The sequence below is a fragment of the Megalobrama amblycephala genome, linkage group LG20, assembly GCF_018812025.1.
Source record: "Megalobrama amblycephala isolate DHTTF-2021 linkage group LG20, ASM1881202v1, whole genome shotgun sequence".
Classification (NCBI taxonomy): Eukaryota; Metazoa; Chordata; class Actinopteri; order Cypriniformes; family Xenocyprididae; genus Megalobrama; species Megalobrama amblycephala.
The window spans coordinates 3821847-3845947 of NC_063063.1; the positions used below are offsets into that span (position 1 = coordinate 3821847).

The 24101-nt window shown below is 35.0% G+C and overlaps 1 pseudogene; it reads left to right on the forward strand.

Moving 5' to 3' along the window:
- LOC125255472 overlaps positions 1-23104 on the forward strand; it is a 38067-nt pseudogene extending 14963 nt beyond the window's left edge.
- Positions 23105-24101: the final 997 nt, after the last annotated feature.

Below are 24101 nucleotides of genomic sequence, written 5' to 3' on the forward strand. Positions count from 1 at the left end.
CTTTTATTTTGTAGTTTGCCTTAGTCATGTTTCATGTTCCTGTCATGTGACTTCCTTGCCCTCATGTGATCATGTCTTGTGCTTCCAATAGGCTTGTTCGAGATGCATCTGCGCTGCGAAGACCGATCGGCGTATGACATCAAAGTACCGCGAGAGCATTTGGAGAGCATACGACTTGTGCTTTTGAATCACTCTCGCAGTACTTTGATGTCATCAGTGCAGTGCAGATGCAACTCGAACGAGCCTCTTGTCTTATGTGTCATGTTTTCATTGGTTTGTCTCGTCATGTGATACTCTGCTCTGTTCTCATTGGTTCATTATTTGATGGTGCACAGGTGTCCCTTGATTTTTCATTAGTTTTGTGTATAAATAGCCCTCATATTTCATTGTTCCATTGTCTAACCTTGTTCATGTAACACATTGTTTGGTGAGTGTATTCATGTTCATGTTAAAGGCAGGTGCACACTGTACGATTTATAATAGTCCTCCACGATTGTTGCTGGTCATACTGTACGAAAATGATCCTCATGTCACACTGAGGGATCTCAGCTGTCCTATATGTCAGACTGTATGACAGTCAAGAAGCGTTAAAAACAGAGGCAAGCTTGAAAACTTGTCCGGAGTTTTACATCATCGACCTAAACACATTTGGTGACTTTGAGCTGCATTACACACTGAAATGGTGGCTAACAAAGAAATCTCTAGCATTAATTTTGATCACGGCTTATCTTGAAAAACGATTTGACATTTGTCGTAGGAGAATTCACACTGCAGGACTGTGCACCAAATCTTCTGAGACTGCCAGAATTTCATTGGAGGTCGAATTTGATCACAACGTTCATTAATCAGAACATTCTCATTCACTGCTCCGTGCGGAGGCTGGAAGTTCCTGCCTTCATCCGGAATTCAGAATCCCTGGAAATATTCAAAAGACAGCTGAAAGACAGCTTTCGTGAGCACTTAACCTCATCTTAAAAAAAAAAAAATCCTATCCTTTCATTACCTATTCTTTCACTTCCTTTAATCCCTCTCCATTGTAGCTTATGATACTCTGAGCAATGTCTGAAACTTTCATTGTGAGCACTTCTTGTCTATTTGCCTCTTCATTCATGACGACTTGCTTGTTGTATTCCTCACTTGTAAGTCGCTTTGGATAAAAGCGTCTGCCAAATGAATAAATGTAAATGTAAATGTAATCAGCTGTCAGTGAACATGTCAAACTAGCGATCAAAGACTACAGATTTTTTCCTAGGATTATATGAATCTTTTAGGATTCTCAAAATTTGTCTCAGATGACCAAATCATGGCCAAAATCGCTCAGTGTGCACCCGCCTTAAAGGGTTAGTTCACCCAAAAATGAAAATTCTGTCATTTATTACTCACCCTCATGCCATTCCACACCCGTAAGACCTTCGTTAATCTTCAGAACACAAATTAAGATATTTTAGTTGAAATCCGATGGCTCCGTGAGGCCTTCATAGGGAGCAATGACATTTCCTCTCTCAAGATCCATTAATGTACTAAAAACATATTTAAATCAGTTCATGTGAGTACAATGGTTCAATATTAATATTATAAAGTGACGAGAATATTTTTGGAGCGCCATAAAAAACAAAATAACGACTTATTTGGTGATGCCCGATTTCAAAACACTGCTTCAGGAAACTTCAGAGCATTATGAATTTCAAAAGAACAGAATGATCTGCACTCCCTTTAAGCAATGCAACATAGCCTACATAACAGACGTTTGGGATTTCTGCCCAGGCTGCCTGCTCTGCCTCAGTCTTCATGCCCTCTTCCACTTTATGGACCTGGCCCTCCATCCCGTCCCCTAGTCCGCCTCCGCTCCACCTCCCTCCTGGACTTTTCTAGCCATGATGGGAGCTCCTGGAAGCTGCTCCATAGGAGGAGGGCTATGTCACGATCACCTGTAAGAGTGGCCATAATTGCCACCAGAGGGCACTCCACCCTGGACTTTTGCCACACTGTCAAGGACTTCATTTCCCATAGTTCATTGCTTGGTCTTATCCGTGATTGTTTACTGCTGTCTCATTAGCTCATTACCTCACCCTATATAAGCCTGGTTCACTCTATTATTCTCTGTGAGGTTTTGTAAGTGTCAACTTCATTTCTGAGCATTCTTGTGTTTATCTGTGTTTTGGTTCTGACCCTGTTGCCTGTGTTCTGGGTCTGTCTCTGTTTTTCTGTTATCCTGCCTGGTATCTGTTTTGGACTGCTTGCTTGTGTTTGGACCTCTTGCCTGTTTTTTTGACTGTGTTTTTGGATTACCCTTCTAATAAATTACTGCGAGTCTCGAGTCTCGGAGCAGTATGACAAGAGGTTTTCATTAAGACCCAGAGGAAACCTATACTTCAACTGATGCATCCAGTATCCATTGTAAACATTTGTTTTCTACATGTCCTCCTCTTCTTTGCTACTTTTACAATTCGTATATGAATGAACTGTTTTATATCATGATTACAGTCATGGCACTTGGTGAACTGATGTTTTTCTGATCTATGTTTTTTTTCTGTACCATAAGATTTTGGTTTAGTTTAGTTTATTGATTTATAAAGCACATTTCAAAACAACAGAGGTTACAACCAAAGTGCTGTACAGAAAAAATAAAACAAAATTAAAACACACAAACACACACAAAAAATAATTAACATACTGGATCAAAACCTGGAGGACAATCGAAAAATTCACACCCTTAATTAAAACATTTTATAATATGTTCAGAGGTTTTTGCATCATGCTCAAACAGCACACCCAACCAACCAAATTATTTAACATGTTCTCATTATTCCTCCTGTCTTTTTTCAGTCTACTTGTGAGTGATCCTTTAATACAACTCAGTCAAACTCAAAGAGGACAAATATATCTCTGTGCTGTGACTGAAGGAAACTGCGTGCCACTGTCCATTACTGGTACTTAGTTTTTAAATTATGCTTACAAGCATTTAATATCAGATACTAGTTTCATTATCCATATTAGTTTTTCTAAAAAGATAAAAATAAAAATCCACATTTTTTTTTTTTTTTTTTTTAATTCAAAAGTCACCAATGAAGCTGTCAACATGTCCCTTGGACTTTCAATGTCTCTAGATCTTCAGTCTTCAAGAGCAGTGGTAAGTGCCATATTTTAAATAATGTCTGTTTTTGTGAGAATATAAAATCTTAATGCTAATGCTAAATTGTGTTATGATATTCCAAAAATGTAACCAATTTTACTGTAAAAACATGCTAGATTTGGTGCTTGTCTACATTTAGATCATTTTAATTAGATTATAATTTGCTAGAGTTCAACCTACAATTTGCAGACAGTCTAAAAGATGTCCAAAATAACTAAGAATATTTGCTTCTACAATTTTTACACTAATGTTCATATTAGAGTTTGTCATGTTGAAAATAAAATCTTAATTTCTCTCAGGTTTGTGGTCCAACCATACCTAAGAACTGTGATGAAATAACCACTTACAATGGAATGTGCTTTAAAATCAATCCAGATAATATTGTGAGCAGATCTGTGCCAGAGACTCTGAGAGGTACATTTATGGTTTACCAAATCAAAGCAAATATTATTCATACTGTATATACTGTATGACATTATTAAATGAAAATATGATGCAATTATTCATTTCTCCAACTTTAGAATGCCCAACATCACAAATTGACATTGCTTTTTTACTGGATGGATCTGGAAGTGTAGACTCTGTGGATTTTAATAAGATGAAGGCTTTTGTTATAGAAATGATCAAAAGTTTTATAGACCGTGATACACGGGTAATCAATGCATTTATTATGATTTAGCTTATGCATTTTTTTGTTTTACCCCTAACGTTCATAGCATGAGGCACTAAATCTATCTCTCTGTCTTACAGTTTGCCATTGCACAGTTTTCTTCACAATGTTTCATTCATTACAAGTTTCAACAAGTCAAAAACACAATGGCATGGCAAGATGCAGTGAAACAGATATCTCAACAGAGAGGATGGACCTACACCGCAGCAGCTATAAGAAAACTTGTGTGAGACATGTCTGCTGATATTTAATTTTTTTTATCTATGGCATTAAAAGTAATATTACTTCTGACAGAAATACTTGGAATGAAGATGAATTTTAGTGAGGGCTGAGGAGCACATCCTAACTAAGATTAAGGATAATGCAACTAAACAACCTGATAGGTGTCTAAGCAAACATGCAAAAAGTAAACAAAACTTAAATGCATGAATGAATGGACACACATACTACTACTAAGTCTTTTGCTTTTTTGAGTGTGAAAAGGTTTTACAGCACTTGATAATTTGAAGAAGGTTTCACAGACAAAACTTAATAAGAAATCCTAAACAGTTGCATAATTGTATTATTGATTAAATATTTCTTTTTACTTTTTTTATTTTTTCAATAGTAATGAGTTATTCGTAAGTAGTGGAGGTGCAAGACCATCAGCCAATAAAATTTTGGTTGTTATCACGGATGGTGAATCAACTGATCCAGATGATTTGACTGCAGCTGTTCAACAAGCACAAGCTAAAAATATAATACGATATGCTATTGGGGTAAGATTTGATTTACATTTTATGTTTTGCCTCTTTTAGATAAAAAAAAAAAAAAAAAAAACTAAACTATATTAGTTGTGCAAAAACCAGGAAAAACTGCTTTAATTTATACTGATTCAGATCTAGATACTCAGGCAAAATCAACATGCATCCTTTCCTGATAGGATAGCCATTGTGAAAGCATTGTGCATAAAAATGACTGTTCCTCTTAAAATCAATTCAGTCATCTTCTCACCATCATGCCATTCCAAATTTGACAAGAAGAATGTTTTGCTTTGTCCTTACAATAAAAGTCAATGTTTTCCAGTGTTGTCTTGTCATTGTATGGACAAAAACATTCTCCAAAATATCTTCCTTTGCATTTAAAGGGTTAGATCACCCAAAAATGAAATTTTGGTCATGTTTTACTCCGCTGTCATGCTTCTATGCTGTTTATGTTCAACACTTCCAGGTTCTACGTCAGAATACCAACTCAGTATTGGCCAAAGCTGATCACGTGATCAGCATGGCGCATGTGCGTGATGCTGACGCAGGAGCCAGCCAATAATGAACCGACATTCTGATGTAGAATACAGAAGCGCTGCACTGTCTACAACAGGGGAGATACGAATTTGTTGAATAAAGTTGTTATTTTTGTTTTGTTTTTTTGCGCAAACTTTTTGTAAAATATTTTTGCGCACATATTTTTGTAAAATATTAGCTCTTCACACATTAATGTAAGCGAATGAAAGTACGAGAGATCAAATAGATGTATGGTAAACTACAGCCATGGCCAAAAGTATATATGCAAAGAGTCAGTATTTACGGTGTTGACCCTTCTTATTCATAACCTCTACTACTGCCCCCATCAGCAGCTTCTGGGATAAATCCTGATCGTTTACAGTCGTTCTTGCCTTATTAGTGCTTGAGTTTATCACAGTTTGTTTGTTTCTGCTTGTCCACTCGCCTTTTGAGGATTGACCACAGCTTCTCTATGCACTTCATTATTACTCTTGCCTTGTGACATGGTGCTCCATCATGCTGGAAAAACTAGTCTCGTCACTTCATAACATTAAGGTTGAACCACTGCAGTCACATGGATTTTAGCAATGTCTTTACTACTTTTCTGGACCTTGAATGAAGGTAATTATGTTGATATATGGGGGATAAAAATAAAAAAAACTCTTGGATTTCATGAAAAATATCTTAATTTGAGTTCTGAAGATGAATGAAGGTGTTACGGGTTTGCAACAACATAAGGGTGAGTAATTAATGACAGAATTTTCATTTTTGGGAAAGAAGCCATACACATTTGGAATGACATGGCGGTGAGTAAAAGATGACATAGTTAACTTTTTTGGTGATCTATCCACTTTATTAATAAAAATCATTAATCAAAAAAAGGTATAAATAAAATATTTTATTTAAAAACAAAAATGTTATTAAATCGTTAGATTTATGAAGTGTTACAGTTATCTCCATTGATTTTTTTTTTTCTTCTTAGGTTGGCAATGCTTTTAATAGTGACACAGCAAGAAGGGAGCTGGAAACTATTGCATCTTTACCCTCCAATAATCATGTGTTCAGAGTAAATGATTTTGACGCGCTGGAAAGCATTCGTGAAAAACTCAAAGAGAACATTATCGCCATTGAAGGTATGTTTGCAGAGGGAATGAAAAATAATAGACAGAATGTTTACATTCATCAGCTGTCATGTGAGCACAGTTAATTTGTTCATTGTGTTGATTTAAAATATTAAATGTATAGTTTACTGTGCTGTTGCTTCTTTACTATAGGAACCCAGACCTCTGGAGATTCATCTCGAATGGAGTTTGCACAGGACGGGTTTAGTGCAGCATTTACATCAAATGTAATTCTGTGTATTTAACTTATTTAACACCAAACTAATGAAATAGACAATGTACAGAAATTAAAAAGATGAAATACATAGGTTAGAAATAGTTTTTACTTAAATGAATTGGAAGGTGTTGAATTGCTTTCTTTCTGTTTAATTTAATTCATGCTTTCCCACTTTAACAGCAATTTTCAATTTTTAACTTGATTTTAATTTTATTGTCAGTATTATATTTGTTTGAACAACAATTTACTTAATTTTACCATTAATACAATTTAACTGAATTAGGTCAAATTAACTGTGCCATTCTTTGTAAAACTGCTTTAAAACCATAAGAATTCTGCAAAGTGCTTTAAAAACAACCTGGAAAGTGCACTCGCATCAGGCCAAATCTAGCCGTTTGTCTTTATTTATCAAGGCTTTTATAGACATTATTTGCAATGATAGAAATTCATGATATTTGACTCATGTTGAACTACTCTTCAACTTACTTTTTAAGTATTTCTTATAAGTATTATTTAAAATTCTAGTAACACTGTACAATAAGGTTTATTTGTTAACATCATTTAATGTATTAACTAACATGAACTAACCAAGAGAAATACATTTTTTACTGTATTTGTTAATCTTTGTTGATGTTAGTTAATAAAAATCCAGCTGTTCATCGATTATTCATGTTAGTTCAGTGCAACTAATGTTAACAAATAATACCACTCTTGATTTTAATAATGTTTAAGTAAATGTTAAAATTAACATTAACAAAGATTAATTCATGCTGTAGAAGTGCATTTCATTATTAGTTCATGTTTTACTGAAATTCCTGTGATATTATCTGCATCCAGACAGATATGATAATGACTGCAGTGGGAGCTTTCCAGTCGAAGGGTGGATATCAGCTGTACAAAGCAAATGATAATTCAGCTGTCTTTCAAGCTGGAAATGAGCATGACAGTTATTTAGGTGAGATCTCTTCTTCGACTGTGTAAATCAAAATAAACCAGTCACAAAAAAAAAAAAAAAAAAAAAAAAAAAAAAAAAAAAAACATCAAGTCTATTTTCTTCACAGGTTATTCCTTGGCAATAGCAACTCGTGATACACGGGTAATCAATGCATTTATTATGATTTAGCTTATGCATTTTTTGTTTTACCCCTAACGTTCATAGCATGAGGCACTAAATCTATCTGTCTGTCTTACAGTTTGCCATTGCACAGTTTTCTTCACAATGTTTCATTCATTACAAGTTTCAACAAGTCAAAAACACAATGGCATGGCAAGATGCAGTGAAACAGATATCTCAACAGAGAGGATGGACCTACACTGCAGCAGCTATAAGAAAACTTGTGTGAGACATGTCTGCTGATATTTTAATTTTTTTTATCTATGGCATTAAAAGTAATATTACTTCTGACAGAAATACTTGGAATGAAGATGAATTTTAGTGAGGGCTGAGGAGCACATCCTAACTAAGATTAAGGATAATGCAACTAAACAACCTGATAGGTGTCTAAGCAAACATGCAAAAAGTAAACAAAACTTAAATGCATGAATGAATGGACACACATACTACTACTAAGTCTTTTGCTTTTTTTGAGTGTGAAAAGGTTTTACAGCACTTGATAATTTGAAGAAGGTTTCACAGACAAAACTTAATAAGAAATCCTAAACAGTTGCATAATTGTATTATTGATTAATTTTTTTTTTTACTTTTTTTATTTTTTCAATAGTAATGAGTTATTCGTAAGTAGTGGAGGTGCAAGACCATCAGCCAATAAAATTTTGGTTGTTATCACGGATGGTGAATCAACTGATCCAGATGATTTGACTGCAGCTGTTCAACAAGCACAAGCTAAAAATATAATACGATATGCTATTGGGGTAAGATTTGATTTACATTTTATGTTTTGCCTCTTTTAGATAAAAAAAAAAAAAAAAAAAACTAAACTATATTAGTTGTGCAAAAACCAGGAAAAACTGCTTTAATTTATACTGATTCAGATCTAGATACTCAGGCAAAATCAACATGCATCCTTTCCTGATAGGATAGCCATTGTGAAAGTATTGTGCATAAAAATGACTGTTCCTCTTAAAATCAATTCAGTCATCTACTCACCATCATGCCATTCCAAATTTGACAAGAAGAATGTTTTGCTTTGTCCTTACAATAAAAGTCAATGTTTTCCAGTGTTGTCTTGTCATTGTATGGACAAAAACATTCTCCAAAATATCTTCCTTTGCATTTAAAGGGTTAGATCACCCAAAAATGAAATTTTGGTCATGTTTTACTCCGCTGTCATGCTTCTATGCTGTTTATGTTCAACACTTCCAGGTTCTACGTCAGAATACCAACTCAGTATTGGCCAAAGCTGATCACGTGATCAGCATGGCGCATGTGCGTGATGCTGACGCAGGAGCCAGCCAATAATGAACCGACATTCTGATGTAGAATACAGAAGCGCTGCACTGTCTACAACAGGGGAGATACGAATTTGTTGAATAAAGTTGTTATTTTTGTTTTGTTTTTTTGCGCAAACTTTTTGTAAAATATTTTTGCGCACATATTTTTGTAAAATATTAGCTCTTCACACATTAATGTAAGCGAATGAAAGTACGAGAGATCAAATAGATGTATGGTAAACTACAGCCATGGCCAAAAGTATATATGCAAAGAGTCAGTATTTACGGTGTTGACCCTTCTTATTCATAACCTCTACTACTGCCCCCATCAGCAGCTTCTGGGATAAATCCTGATCGTTTACAGTCGTTCTTGCCTTATTAGTGCTTGAGTTTATCACAGTTTGTTTGTTTCTGCTTGTCCACTCGCCTTTTGAGGATTGACCACAGCTTCTCTATGCACTTCATTATTACTCTTGCCTTGTGACATGGTGCTCCATCATGCTGGAAAAACTAGTCTCGTCACTTCATAACATTAAGGTTGAACCACTGCAGTCACATGGATTTTAGCAATGTCTTTACTACTTTTCTGGACCTTGAATGAAGGTAATTATGTTGATATATGGGGGATAAAAATAAAAAAAAACTCTTGGATTTCATGAAAAATATCTTAATTTGAGTTCTGAAGATGAATGAAGGTGTTACGGGTTTGCAACAACATAAGGGTGAGTAATTAATGACAGAATTTTCATTTTTGGGAAAGAAGCCATACACATTTGGAATGACATGGCGGTGAGTAAAAGATGACATAGTTAACTTTTTTGGTGATCTATCCACTTTATTAATAAAAATCATTAATCAAAAAAAGGTATAAATAAAATATTTTATTTAAAAACAAAAATGTTATTAAATCGTTAGATTTATGAAGTGTTACAGTTATCTCCATTGATTTTTTTTTTTCTTCTTAGGTTGGCAATGCTTTTAATAGTGACACAGCAAGAAGGGAGCTGGAAACTATTGCATCTTTACCCTCCAATAATCATGTGTTCAGAGTAAATGATTTTGACGCGCTGGAAAGCATTCGTGAAAAACTCAAAGAGAACATTATCGCCATTGAAGGTATGTTTGCAGAGGGAATGAAAAATAATAGACAGAATGTTTACATTCATCAGCTGTCATGTGAGCACAGTTAATTTGTTCATTGTGTTGATTTAAAATATTAAATGTATAGTTTACTGTGCTGTTGCTTCTTTACTATAGGAACCCAGACCTCTGGAGATTCATCTCGAATGGAGTTTGCACAGGACGGGTTTAGTGCAGCATTTACATCAAATGTAATTCTGTGTATTTAACTTATTTAACACCAAACTAATGAAATAGACAATGTACAGAAATTAAAAAGATGAAATACATAGGTTAGAAATAGTTTTTACTTAAATGAATTGGAAGGTGTTGAATTGCTTTCTTTCTGTTTAATTTAATTCATGCTTTCCCACTTTAACAGCAATTTTCAATTTTTAACTTGATTTTAATTTTATTGTCAGTATTATATTTGTTTGAACAACAATTTACTTAATTTTACCATTAATACAATTTAACTGAATTAGGTCAAATTAACTGTGCCATTCTTTGTAAAACTGCTTTAAAACCATAAGAATTCTGCAAAGTGCTTTAAAAACAACCTGGAAAGTGCACTCGCATCAGGCCAAATCTAGCCGTTTGTCTTTATTTATCAAGGCTTTTATAGACATTATTTGCAATGATAGAAATTCATGATATTTGACTCATGTTGAACTACTCTTCAACTTACTTTTTAAGTATTTCTTATAAGTATTATTTAAAATTCTAGTAACACTGTACAATAAGGTTTATTTGTTAACATCATTTAATGTATTAACTAACATGAACTAACCAAGAGAAATACATTTTTTACTGTATTTGTTAATCTTTGTTGATGTTAGTTAATAAAAATCCAGCTGTTCATCGATTATTCATGTTAGTTCAGTGCAACTAATGTTAACAAATAATACCACTCTTGATTTTAATAATGTTTAAGTAAATGTTAAAATTAACATTAACAAAGATTAATTCATGCTGTAGAAGTGCATTTCATTATTAGTTCATGTTTTACTGAAATTCCTGTGATATTATCTGCATCCAGACAGATATGATAATGACTGCAGTGGGAGCTTTCCAGTCGAAGGGTGGATATCAGCTGTACAAAGCAAATGATAATTCAGCTGTCTTTCAAGCTGGAAATGAGCATGACAGTTATTTAGGTGAGATCTCTTCTTCGACTGTGTAAATCAAAATAAACCAGTCACAAAAAAAAAAAAAAAAAAAAAAAAAAAAAAAAAAAAAAAAAACATCAAGTCTATTTTCTTCACAGGTTATTCCTTGGCAATAGCAACAATGTGGGGATCAAAGTATGCAGTCATGGAGCACCAAGACACAAGCATAAGGGACAAGTTACTGTTTCAAGAATTGATCGAAGTGATGTAAAACAACTGGATCCTCCTAAGGTTGTAACACTCATATTTTTTGTAAAATATTAGCTCTTCACACACTTAATGTAAGCGAATGAAAGTAAGAGAGATCAAATAGATGTATGGTAAACTACAGCCATGGCCAAAAGTATTGACAGTGACACAAACTTTGTGTATCACAAAGTTTGCTGTTTCAGTATTTGCAGATTATTTTTTCACTTGGTGTACTGGGAAAAAAGAGATAAGAATTTCATGTTTTAAAGGCTTTTACTGGCAAAAACATTCAATATATGCAAAGAGTCAGTATTTACGGTGTTGACCCTTCTTCTTCATAACCTCTACTACTGCCCCCATCAGCAGCTTCTGGGATAAATCCTGACCGTTTACAGTCATTCTTGCCTTATTAGTGCTTGAGTTTATCACAGTTGTTTGTTTCTGCTTGTCCACTCACCTTTTGAGGATTGACCACAGCTTCTCTATGCACTTCATTATCACTCTTGCCTTGTGACATGGTGCTCCATCATGCTGGAAAACACATGGAGCATCACCAAATTGCTCCTAGGTTGTTGGGAGAAGTTGCTCTTGCAGGACGTTTCGATTCCGTTATTTGCAGTGTTTTGGGCAGAATTGTAAGAGAACCCAAAGCCTTGGATGAAAAGCAACCTCACACATGGATGGTCTCAGGACTACACTGTTTGCACAATGGTAGTGTTCACGTTTTCTTAGGGCTGTAGTCAATTCCACCTTTGTCGAGTCTAAGACAAGTCCAAGTCCAGGACTAGTCGAGATCGAGTCAAGGCCGAGTCCAAAGAGGTTCGATCCAAGTCAAGACAGAGTCCAAATGAGACAGTCAAGACAGAGACAGAAAAAAAAGAATCCTCTTCAAGACCACGTACATAACTATTGATAATTTATGTGATGCGAGAAACAGCACATCTTCTATTCTAAGATAATCATTATTTGTAATGATCAAAAATACAGAGTAGCAACACTGTAGGATGGAATTAGGCCATTTTATTTACTTTAGGTATAGCAATTTCACTAAAGTCACATAAAACTGAAGTGCAACTTCACATTTTCAGTCTTTTTTATTGTTGTGTAACAATCACATTTTGGGCTACCAATGGAAAATATAAAATTATTATTATTTTAAAGTGAAAAACATATTTTTCACTTTAAAGGTGCTGATGTTTTCAAAATATGTAATATAAGTCTTAAGTGTCCCCTGAATGTGTCTGTGAAGTTTCAGCTCAAAATACCCCATAGTTTTTTTTTTTATTAATTTTTTTAACTGCCTATCATTATAAATGCACCGATTCAGGGTACGCGGCCCCTTTAAATCTCGTGCTCCACGCCCCAAGAGCTCGCGCTTGCCTTAAACACCATAAACAAAGTTCACACAGCTAATATAACCCTCAAAATGGATCTTTACAAAGTGTTCGTCATGCAGCATGTCTAATCGCGTAAGTATAGTATCTATTTGGATGTTTACATTTGATTCTGAATGAGTTTGATAGTGCTCTGTGGCTAAAGCTAACATTACACACTGTTGGAGAGATTTATAAAGAATGAAGTTGTGTTTATGCATTATACAGACTGCAAGTGTTTAAAAAATGAAAATAACGACAGTCTTGTCTCCGCGAATACAGTAAGAAACGATGGTAACTTTAACCACATTTAACAGTATATTAGCAACATGCTAACAAACATTTAGAAACTAAAGATCACTAAAAATATCATGATATCAATGATCATGTCAGTTATTATTGCTCCATCTGCCATTTTTCGCTATTGTTCTTGCTTGCTTACCTAGTCTGATGATTCAGCTGTGCACAGATCCAGACGTTAATACTGGCTGCCCTTGTGTAATGCCTTGAACATGAGCTGGCATATGCAAATATTGGGGCGTACATATTAATGATCCCGACTGATACATAACAGTCTGTGTTATGTTGAGATTCGCCTGTTCTTCGAAGGTCGTTTAAACAAATGAGATTATAAGAAGGAGGAAACAATGGAGTTTGAGACTCACTGTATGTCATTTCCATGTACTGAACTCTTGTTATTCAACTATGCCGAGGTAAATTCAATTTTTGAATCTAGGGCACCTTTAAAATAATGGTGCAGATCACTAGTAGTTCTTGAGGAATGACTAGGTACTTGAGTAATAAGTGATGCATTTTATGACCATGTTCCAATTAAAAAAAGGACAATCTTCAAGAACAACTATTGACCTGGACCATTATTTTAAAAGTGAAAAAGATGTTTTTCACTTTAAAATAATGGTCCAGATCACTAGTAGTTCCTGCATAGTGACTAGGTAACAGCTGAGTAATTAATGATGCATTTCATGACCACATTGAGAGTAAAAAATATATAATTGCTCACATCTCAGACACTTTAATGTTGTGATTATTAATTAATTAGTAATTCTTTATAATTTGTCATAGTTACCTATTAGTTCTTAATGATGCCAATCTCATTCTGTAATTACTGATTAGCTAATCAGAAACTATCTTAGTCCTAAATTTTATATTACTTACTGATTAGTTTAAGCTTGTTTCTATATTATTTAATTGTAGTAGCTGAAGTGTTAAAGCAGTACTACTGATTTGTCCTGCATTACTTCCTGCATAGTTACTTATTAATGACGGCCCATTATTCTAAAGCGTTACCGGTTTTTGTTGTTGTTGTTGGTCAATTAAGCTTTTTGTAATTATTTCAAAGAAATCTAGAAACAATGTGAATGTGAACAATGTGAATCAACAACACAACAACTGAAGCAGCAAACTTTGCAAAGCACAAAATTTATGTCAGTGCCAAAACTTTTGGCCATGAATGTAGATTGCTTCTCTTCCTCTTTTCTCAGCCTCAGATTGGCTCATATTTTGGAGCTGAGGTGTGTGTGGTGGATTTGAACCATGACTCCAATACAGACCTACTTTTGGTATCGGCACCAACATTCATTGAGTCTGACCGGGAGGGCATAGTGTTTGTTTACATCTTCACACATCCGGTCAGTGATTTCAATTAAAATCCATTTAAAATTAACATTTTCATCAGAAAAGATTGAATATACCTTTGCATATGTTTAACCCTGTTTCCCCCTCTCTCTGTTATATCTTCACAGTTAAACTTCATTTTTTCGTATACACTGGTGGGCATGGCAGGTCAGAGGGGTCGGTTTGGCTCTTCTCTGGCCAGTCCAGCAGATCTGGATGGTGATGGTTTCATGGATGTGTTGATTGGAGCTCCTTTAGAGGAGGATGGACAGGGCAGCATCTACATCTTCAATGGGAGAGATGGAGTTATCATTTCAAAATACTCACAGGTGAAAAAGATGTGGGCTGATGGCAGTTTAAAGGGATAATTCACCTAAACTTTTATTCTGTCATCCTTTATTCACACTGGTTTCTTGCATTACTTCACTTTTCTTTACTCACTTCATAGACTCATTGTAACATTCAGTGTTGGGGTAACACATTACAAGTAACTTGAATTATGTAATCAGATTACTTTTTCAAGTAACTAGTGAAGTAATACATTACTTTTTCAATTTACAAACAAAATGTCTAAGTTACTTTTTCCCATTTATGGGACTGACAGCTCTCCTGTCCCCATGTTGAGAGAAATAAAATGCAGAGGTGTTGTGTTGCATGTGAACATGATGTTATTGTAGTTCTAGACTAAATGTAAACATGCATTTACTCATCTGACTCGCACAAAAACATTCAGTATTCCTCAAATTCCTCAATAAAAACAGTGAAATGCAATCTCAGAAACCTGTAGTTCTCAAACCTGTAATGGTATTTAATCTCACTTTATTAACCACTGTCTTTGCTGCTGACCTTCAATAATCTAATTTAATAAGCAAAAATGACTTTAGATTAGATTTAGAAATAAGAGTGTTGAACTTCCTTCTCCTGTATCCCATCCTATGAACAGATGCAGATATGCATTTCCTTCAACCTGATGCTTATTTATTTCACTTTTGGTGTGAAAGGGCCTTTACATTTGCCAAAAATGGAACTTTTTTAATTAAGAAACATTCAAGCAAGACTAACCCGGGTGAGAAAAAGTAATGCAAAAGTAATGCAATGCATTACTTTTCAAAAAAAGTTACTTACGCGATTAGTTACTTTTGTAAGGAGTCACCCAATATTGTAAAGCATTTCTTTTAAAAGTGACTTTCCCCAAAACTGGTAACATTTTTGTTATGTTTCATTCCTTGAATGAAACAGAGGATTGTTGGATCGTCTGTGCGATCAGATTTGCGATTCTTTGGGATTTCATTGAGTCAGTCTTCTCTAGACCAGAGTCAAGACAACCTTCCTGACATTGCTGTTGGGTCCAAGGGAGCAGTTCTGCTTCTCAGGTCTGTTTTCTGTTATAAAGAACTAAAATACATACAAATACACAGTTTCAGCCATAATCATTCATATGTGATATATGTGGATCATTCAGGTCCAGACCCATCATGCTCTTGGAAACCAAAGTAAATTACAACCCAACCAAAATACCAACCGGTGAAACAGACTGTGCAAAGCAATTGCAAAACACCCTGACTGTGTGCTTCACCATGAGTGCATACCAACATCGCATAACAGGTTTATTCCTAATATAATTACATAGTTATTGTGTTCTTACATCTCATATGGTCATATATTCTGCTCAAGGTTTGTAGTATTGTTGCATTGCTAATATCTTTGGGCTTTTATGATCAAACACATTTTCTAGGTTTGAATGCAAATATTAATTACACCATAATGCTGGATGCCAAGCGACTGAAATTTCGAGCAACCTTCTCACCCAAAAACCGGCTCCACAGTGATGTGATGAACATTGGGTTGAATAAAGTATGCAAAAGTCATGCTTTCTTCATAGAGGTAAGCATCAGATGTGATTTATAAATAGATTTTTAGTGAATCTGATGATTAGGCTATAATTTGGGACTAAAAGGGTAATTCCTGCTTCTTATACATAAAACTCAGGTATTCAAACTTCATTATCTTTATGTTATACATTTTTGTTGTAAAGTAAATTTTATATGATTGCATTAAAAGGTGTAGTTACAAATTATCTGCTGAAATTCCACATAAAAACATTTAAACAGAACACACACTATTAATTATAACTTGATTATTTACACAGTAGCAAGAAAATTAACAGGATGTTTGAAAATGAAAATTAACAGGATGAGTATGTAACCTGATAGGATGAAAATAAAGTTATAAAACTGTGATAAAACTACAAATGTTTAATATTATATTCAACATTTTAAGAAATATGATGGGGACATAAGAATCAAATACAAAGAAAGAGTGACCCAAGTATAACCATAGAGTGTTTTGTTAATAACATCTCTTATAATTTCTTGTTTCCATAAGGCTTGTTCAGAAGATGCTCTGAACCCATTGTCCAATCAGTTAAATTTCACATTTGAGGGTCTTCCATTAGCAAGAATGCAAAATTTGAGACCAGTACTGCTGCCAGAGATAAAGACCTCCACAGACCACAATGTAAGAGTTCATCTGTGTTAAGAGCAGAAATGAGCAGTTTCAAAACTTTTAAATCTCATCACATTTCATGAATTTTTCTGTGCCCTCACTTTGTTTTATAGCTAGATTTTGAGATAAACTGTGGAACTGCTAATTTATGTGTTGACGACCTCCGAATGGATTTCAATTTCTCTGGGTGAATCATTTGCTCTATTTATGAACCTAATTATTAAAAGAAATTAATAATTTTAAACCATATTGATGCTTATGAAAGTATTTACAAATCTCTCTGTGGTTTCTGTGATCCAGGGATACAAACATAGAGGTTGGGATAATGCAGGAGATCAACGTGACAGTGTTTGTAGAGAACAGAGGAGAAAACTCATACAACACTCTCTTCACCCTCAAATACCCCTTTGGACTTTCCTACAGGAGATTCACATCTAAACAGGTAAACATAGGCACATATGCTGAAACTGAGTTAATAATAACAATGGCATTTCTAAAGCAAAATAGCTATGAAGATGAAATGAATTTTCGAATGAAAACAGCCACATTAAAAATAGTTAAAGTGTTAGAGTTTTATTTTACAAATATTTTCAAACCATGTAACAAATGCAAGTTAGCATGTTTTATATATGTGTGTGTGTGTGTGTGTTCTGAAATATATGATAAACGTTCTGTATGAGCAGGGCAGAGTGGAGTGTGTGTCTCTGGATGCTGAGAGAGGAGTTACACTGGGAGAAACCGCTTGCCAAATCAGTAAACCCATCCTCAAGGGAAACACTCAGGTCAATAATCACACCACTGACATGAACGTTTGCTTATTGTTGTGTTAATGGTTAAACTGATAATCATTATTTTGCTCAAAAATGATTAATTACAGTTGTTCTCATTTGAGACATTTCTTTTTACATTTCATGAGAATTATTGCACTTTCACATAAACACAAATCAAGAGAACATCAAGTCATAGACATGGTTTATTTTATAGTCAAGATTCATGTTTAGATTTATTACAGTTAGTCCCAGAGAAGGTTTGCTCACTGATTTAGTCACAGATGGGCAGTACAAATACTTCATTCATTCATTCGAGCAGAATATCACAATGGAGATCACTGAACTCCAACACACACATCTGCCTGTATTTTCAGATCAGCGCATGCTTGTCAAGTTGGGAAGATTAGGTAAAATGCTTGTTGGATAATTAATCAATTTAATAGGAAAGCTCTGATTCAGGTATTCGCAACCCCAATGTACTAGAAAACAGAAATGACAATACTGGGACAATACTGACTTGATTATTTTTAAACTCAAAGCAGTTTACAAACACTTTTAGCTACTTTAATGTATGTGTGACTGTTCAACATTTTCAACTTTAATTAGTCCAAAATGTAGTCTTATTCTGGCTTTTTTGTTTAAATTCTAGGTTGTGTTTGACATTACATACAGCATTAATAAAGAAAGTACACTGGGCCAAAATGTGACGTTTGCTGCTGAGGTCACGAGGTATGAAGTTGTTTGAGTGAAGTCAAAGCGTGAAACAGCCTTTGACCTTGAGCTCTAGGAGGATTCTCACATGATCATTTTATCAGAAATGGATAAATGATACTAATAATCAAAACCTCCATCTCTCACAGTGGAAATGACAAACACTCAATCAACAGTGAGTTTAAAAAACAGAAAACCATCAATGTCAAATACGCTATCTATATTGCCTTGATAAGGTTAGTGCTCTGCTCCATGTTTCTGTATAAAAATAATACCACATTTTCTATTATCCTATACTGTAATATTGTCATTTTCTTTCTTCATTTCAAATAAAAGGCATGAACATTCCACCATCCACATTACATTTACTTCAGGGAAAAGGGATCTTATGAAACCCATCCAGCAGATAATAAGGGTATCAGTTTAAATTCTGTATCTCAAATTTTATTATAAAAAGGTTTTTACTACACTAATATTTAATGTTTCAGAAAGGCTGAATGACAGATTTTAACAGTATTTATTTTAAAAGAAGAAAACACTGTACATAACTCTTCACCTAAAATTTAACACTGTACTTTCAGGTTCAGAATGACCTCAGAGAATTAACTTTCAAAGTGTTCATCAGAGTACCAGTGAAACTTGGCGATACTGACATCTGGACTAATTCAAATTTGCAAGTGTGTGAATTTATTTCTTATCTCATAAGCCATATTTTGATTATACACTGATTATTTCAATTAAATAATTTCTGTATAATGAGGGAAGAAAAACAGCATCCCTCACCCGTAATTGTTCAGAAACTAGTTTGAAAATTTCACCAAGGGACACGGCCCGTGTACTTTTGCATCCATTCCTTTTTCATTTTGGAACCAAAATGGCCTTTTGGCCTTTATTCATATAGAACAACAAGCAAAGGGATGAAAATTATTCAATGTCATCTTTTTTAGCCATTTTGTCAAGGCACTAGAGGGTGCTTTTAGTGTCTGTGCATAAATATAAATAAATAAATAAATAATAGAAATTAAATTTAGCATTTTTACATATTAAAAAAAAAACTAGTTGTACATCATTTATATTATTATTTTTAATAAAATAATATTGTATAAGTAAAATTAGCTCATATCTGCTAATTCTATTCATCAGTGTTAAAATAAAAAAGGAAGGAACCTCATTTTCCGTATTTTATTTCTGGTTTTAAAAAGGAAAAAGGAATGGACGCAAAAGTACACAGACCCAAAATGTATAGGCCTACTTATGTTTGAAACCAGTGGTTCTGAACTAGAGGCCTCAGCAAACATACAAGGGGGCCTCAGGATAATGTAAATATATTTAAATTAATAAATTATTATTAATATATTAGCATAATCTAACTTTAATCTAAATTAAAATGATACAAAATAAACACAAAATCAAGATGTAATCTGAAACTCATATTTATTTTTAGTTTTCCTCAAAAACCATTGTTTTTACTGAAGAACAAATAAAGATTATAACTTCTGGAATCACAAAAAGAATTGAGGTTAATTTTATACATTAAATTAATAATGTTTATTAATTCAGTATATCATTAAAAAAAAGATTGAACAAGCATCTTTATCATAATCACAGCAGGAGAATGACAACTATCTTAGGAAATATAAAGGGGTCGGACAACAGAGGCGTACGAGTTAAAGAGTTTGAGAACTACTGTTTTAAACTGTAGCGTACTTTAATATCTTCCCAGTGGCATCAACTCGTCACATTTGCTGACAGAAAGTGAGATTTTCTTTCTTTCCTTAGATTTCTGGCTGTACAAGCGAGAACATGGAGAAGCCTGTTATCACCGATTTTATGTTGGATGTTATTAAAAATCATTGTGTGGTGGTGAGGACACTTTTTAAATTTAGTTTTGTTTTACCTCATTCGTTTTCCACAATTTATTAGTAGTATTTGTTAAACATACATCAATGAAACTCTCTCTCTCTCTATGTGTGTGTGTGTCAGAACTGCTCTGTGGCGGTGTGTGCCGTGTTCAGCTGTGACGTCAATCTCATAAAGAATGAATGGAAACTCTATTATATATCTGGAAATGTGAGCTCTGGATGGATTGAGCAGGCATCTGACTTTTAAAGCTAATTCAAATCACAGAACAGACCATATATATTCATAATTGTTTGATCGTTTATTATTGTCATGATCTGTGTCTCTTTTAGACTGGACTCAGAGCTGCTGTGTTTGAGTTGGTCAGTTCAGCGTCTCTGGATTATGACAAGAGCAAATATATTTTCTTTTCCTCTGATTCTCAAGGCACTGCACCGTCTCTCCAGGTGATTCAGTGATCGTTCATGTCAAGTCTAATAACTGTAAAAAGAGCTCTCAAAACACTGCTCTGTTTGAAGGGATCTATAGCTGAAATGTACTGTTCCCTATTAGTCAGTCACGTTCAACATTATGTCAGAACTGAGTGACTCAGTGGGATCTCGCCTAAGAACCCAATTACCTTCTAGTGGCAACAAAACAAGCCAATGTGTCAAGTGAGATTTGCATCGCCAGCCACTCCTGATACGTACAGGTTTATAAGGCAGCGTGCAACACTCAAAAAGTTAAGCTTTCACTTCGGAGCCGAGCGGTTGATATACTCAGTGCTCTGACAATCATCTATTATGTGAGCTGACAAGAAAGGAAAGCAGTTGGAGTCATGGTGCACTCATTGGTCGTCACATTCAAAGAGCAAATTGCACAGCCAGTGCAGCGACACTACAAACGTCGTCGGCCAGGCCAGTGAGCTCAGATAGTCTGATCGAAGCACCACAGCAAGCGGCAGAGCAGAGCACACCACCTCTGAGCACCAGCGGGAATCACAGAAACGTAGTTGAAGCTGAAGTCCGTTTTATAAATGTATATAGCTGTCACGCATACATTTTAAACAAGAGAACAATAACAAAACAGACAAACAGGCCTGGTGTGAAGCGGCAGCCACACACGCAAAGCGTACTCACACCTGAAATCACATGATGGCCAAGATCGCTGTCTCACATACCTGGGCATAAGCATGCTGAGACGGTATTTGTGGATGGTTCATGTTCTTATCATGAAAACATAAGAGCTGGTCCTAAGCTGGTCCAGGGCCAGCATGGACCAGCATAGGACCAGCATGGACCAGCATAAGACCAGCACTTGACCAGCATAAACCAGCTCAAACCAGCATACCAGCTCCAGAACCAATATATGCTGTTTTTTTTCAGCAGTTATGTCAGTTATGTTAAATAAAGCTTGCAACATGTCAGCGAAAAACTTGCAGCTCATATTATTCTCTCATGCAATTACAGATGCAGCGTTTTGACTGAACCACTGCTGCACAAGAGATGAAAACACATTTTTTTAATTTTCTGGGTCTTGATAGAGTCTGCGTTTGTGATATTTACTTCTTCTTTTCCTGCAAAACACTCGCTCTGTCTGGATGCATTTAAAATCTGCACTAAGGATGAGTTTATGTCACGCATCACACATGTGCACTCCAATTAGCAGACAGAAAGCAGGTTAATGCGTTTACATACCGCGCAAAATCGGGGTAAGAGGCAAAAAAACTACCTGTTCTGACCAGTTTATGATGTTTATGACCTTACTCCGGGGAGGGGGGGGGGGGGGACAAAAACAAAAAAACGGGTTACCGTGTTTACGTGCACGTTTGTTGTCGGCTTAAGAATGTGCATGTAAACGCATGATTGTAAATAATGTTTAATCTTGATTAGATAGGCTGTAGGCTAAGTGGACCTTTGGTCAAACCTATTCAAGTGTCCAGTGACAGAATTGAAATGTCATATTTATCACTGAATTCAGTGTAGTAATATCATTCACAAATAGTATTTAGCAGTTTATACAAATTATAATGTCTATTGTTTGACATGGAACATGTGTGTGGGAGGAAGGAGGAGGACTTCTTGTTACAATGAGATCACTTCTGACTGCACTTGCTCACTTTTTTCCACTTTGTAGATTAATACTCAAGTGGAGGTGTATGAGGAGGTGAACCTGATCAAAGAGATCATTGGAGGGGTGATAGGAGGACTGGTTCTCCTCACAATGGCCTTCTATAAGGTATATCGCCATCATAAAATAAGATTTAGTCCCTGGCATTTTCAACTGTCTACACAATTTATATTTTTAAATGCATGTACGGTTTATTACTGCATATTTTCTTCCTTTACAAGGCTGGGTTCTTCAAAAGTCAGTACAGACAGATACTGCTGGAGGCACAGAGGGATGCAAGAGGACAGCCAAACATGACACAATAATGTGCACTCAAACAGTTATAAGATATAAGTACTGATTGTGTTTTGTGGGTTTGAGAATGAAAGATGAATTCAGTTCATGTTTGTCATATTTCAGGTTAATTATATCATCTCTATAAGGCACATCTGATTGTTTCCTGGTATCAGTAGCCAATGAGCTTTCATGATCAACTTTATACAAATACTTAGGATTAGTTAGTTAGAAGATAGTTAGCATTTTTGCAGTGCAGCATGCTTTCAGAAACCCTTCCCCAGCTCCACCTGTATGTTATATTGTACAGCAGCAGCATGTCTTACTTGCTCATAGCAGCATGTTGTGTATGTATTGGCAGTAGCAAATCTCATACTTTATGATCAGATCTCATAGCAGCAATAATCAACAGCAGAATAGAGCTTAGATCGGGCCCAACAAATCAAGCCCGACCCTACCCGAGCCCGAGCACATTGTGTCCGAGCCCGGCCCGGCCCGACACGTCCACTGTAATTATGAGCCCGAGCCCGATTTAAACCCGACCATTTTTAATATGTGGGCCGTTATAACCAGGGGCGGCGCCAGAATTTTTTTTTTTATTTTATTTTTTTTTTTTTTTAACGCAGGTGCTGCTGTGCTAGATCATTTAGGCTACAGGGGGGAGCTGCGCAGTTATATAAATTATATAAATACTATTAATAAATGAGCAAAAATTGGCCACTCAATATTAAATATTAAATTATTTTAATTATCATAATTAAAGTTTTAATTTTATTAAATTGAACAAGCTCAACATTCAGCATTCAATCAAATATTCTTAAAGATTAATTATTATTAATAATGTTACTTCAACATATTGTTATTTCAACATAATATGTGTGTGAGCAACAAGCAAGATGTGCATTTGTAAATTCGGTGACAGCGTGTGTTACCAGTTTCAAAAGGTGTGTGACCGCGGCGCGCCGGCGCCTCCATGTCATAATTACATTGTCTGCTATATTGCTTTTTATGTATTAAATCCAGGTAATTGGATGATGAAAAATGTATTAAAATTAAGATACAATTTATACTAAACGAAATTCACTTTAAAGAAAATCTTTCTTCAAAACAAAACTTAACAAACTTGAAACTAAATGTGCTTATTTAATGGCTAAAACACGTAGACTACAGACTCTCTTTTTGTACAAATTGCAGCACATTCATTTAATTCTGAATTTTGCACATGTAAGTTGAAAAGCATTTGTTTGTGCATAGTAAACATATCCGTAACATTTATCAAGTTCATAATTGTGCGTGCATGTATTAATTATTATCTTAATTAATAATATGACAAGGAAGAAGCATGTAAACTGCGTTGTTTGTTTATTAAAACTAGTTTAAAATGTTTCCATACCTCCGATTTTCCTCCAGACTTGCTCAAAGTTAATTCTCCTGTTTTAATTTTTTTCTTTGCTTCTTCAAGCTCCATGTTGTACTTAAGCCTCGTTTACACTGTTCGTATGGCTCCAACAAGGTTTTGTTCCGTCCTCTGAGCGGTGTCAACTCACACCAGAAGCATTTCAGAAGCGAAGCGGCTGGATTCGCGAGACCACTAGAT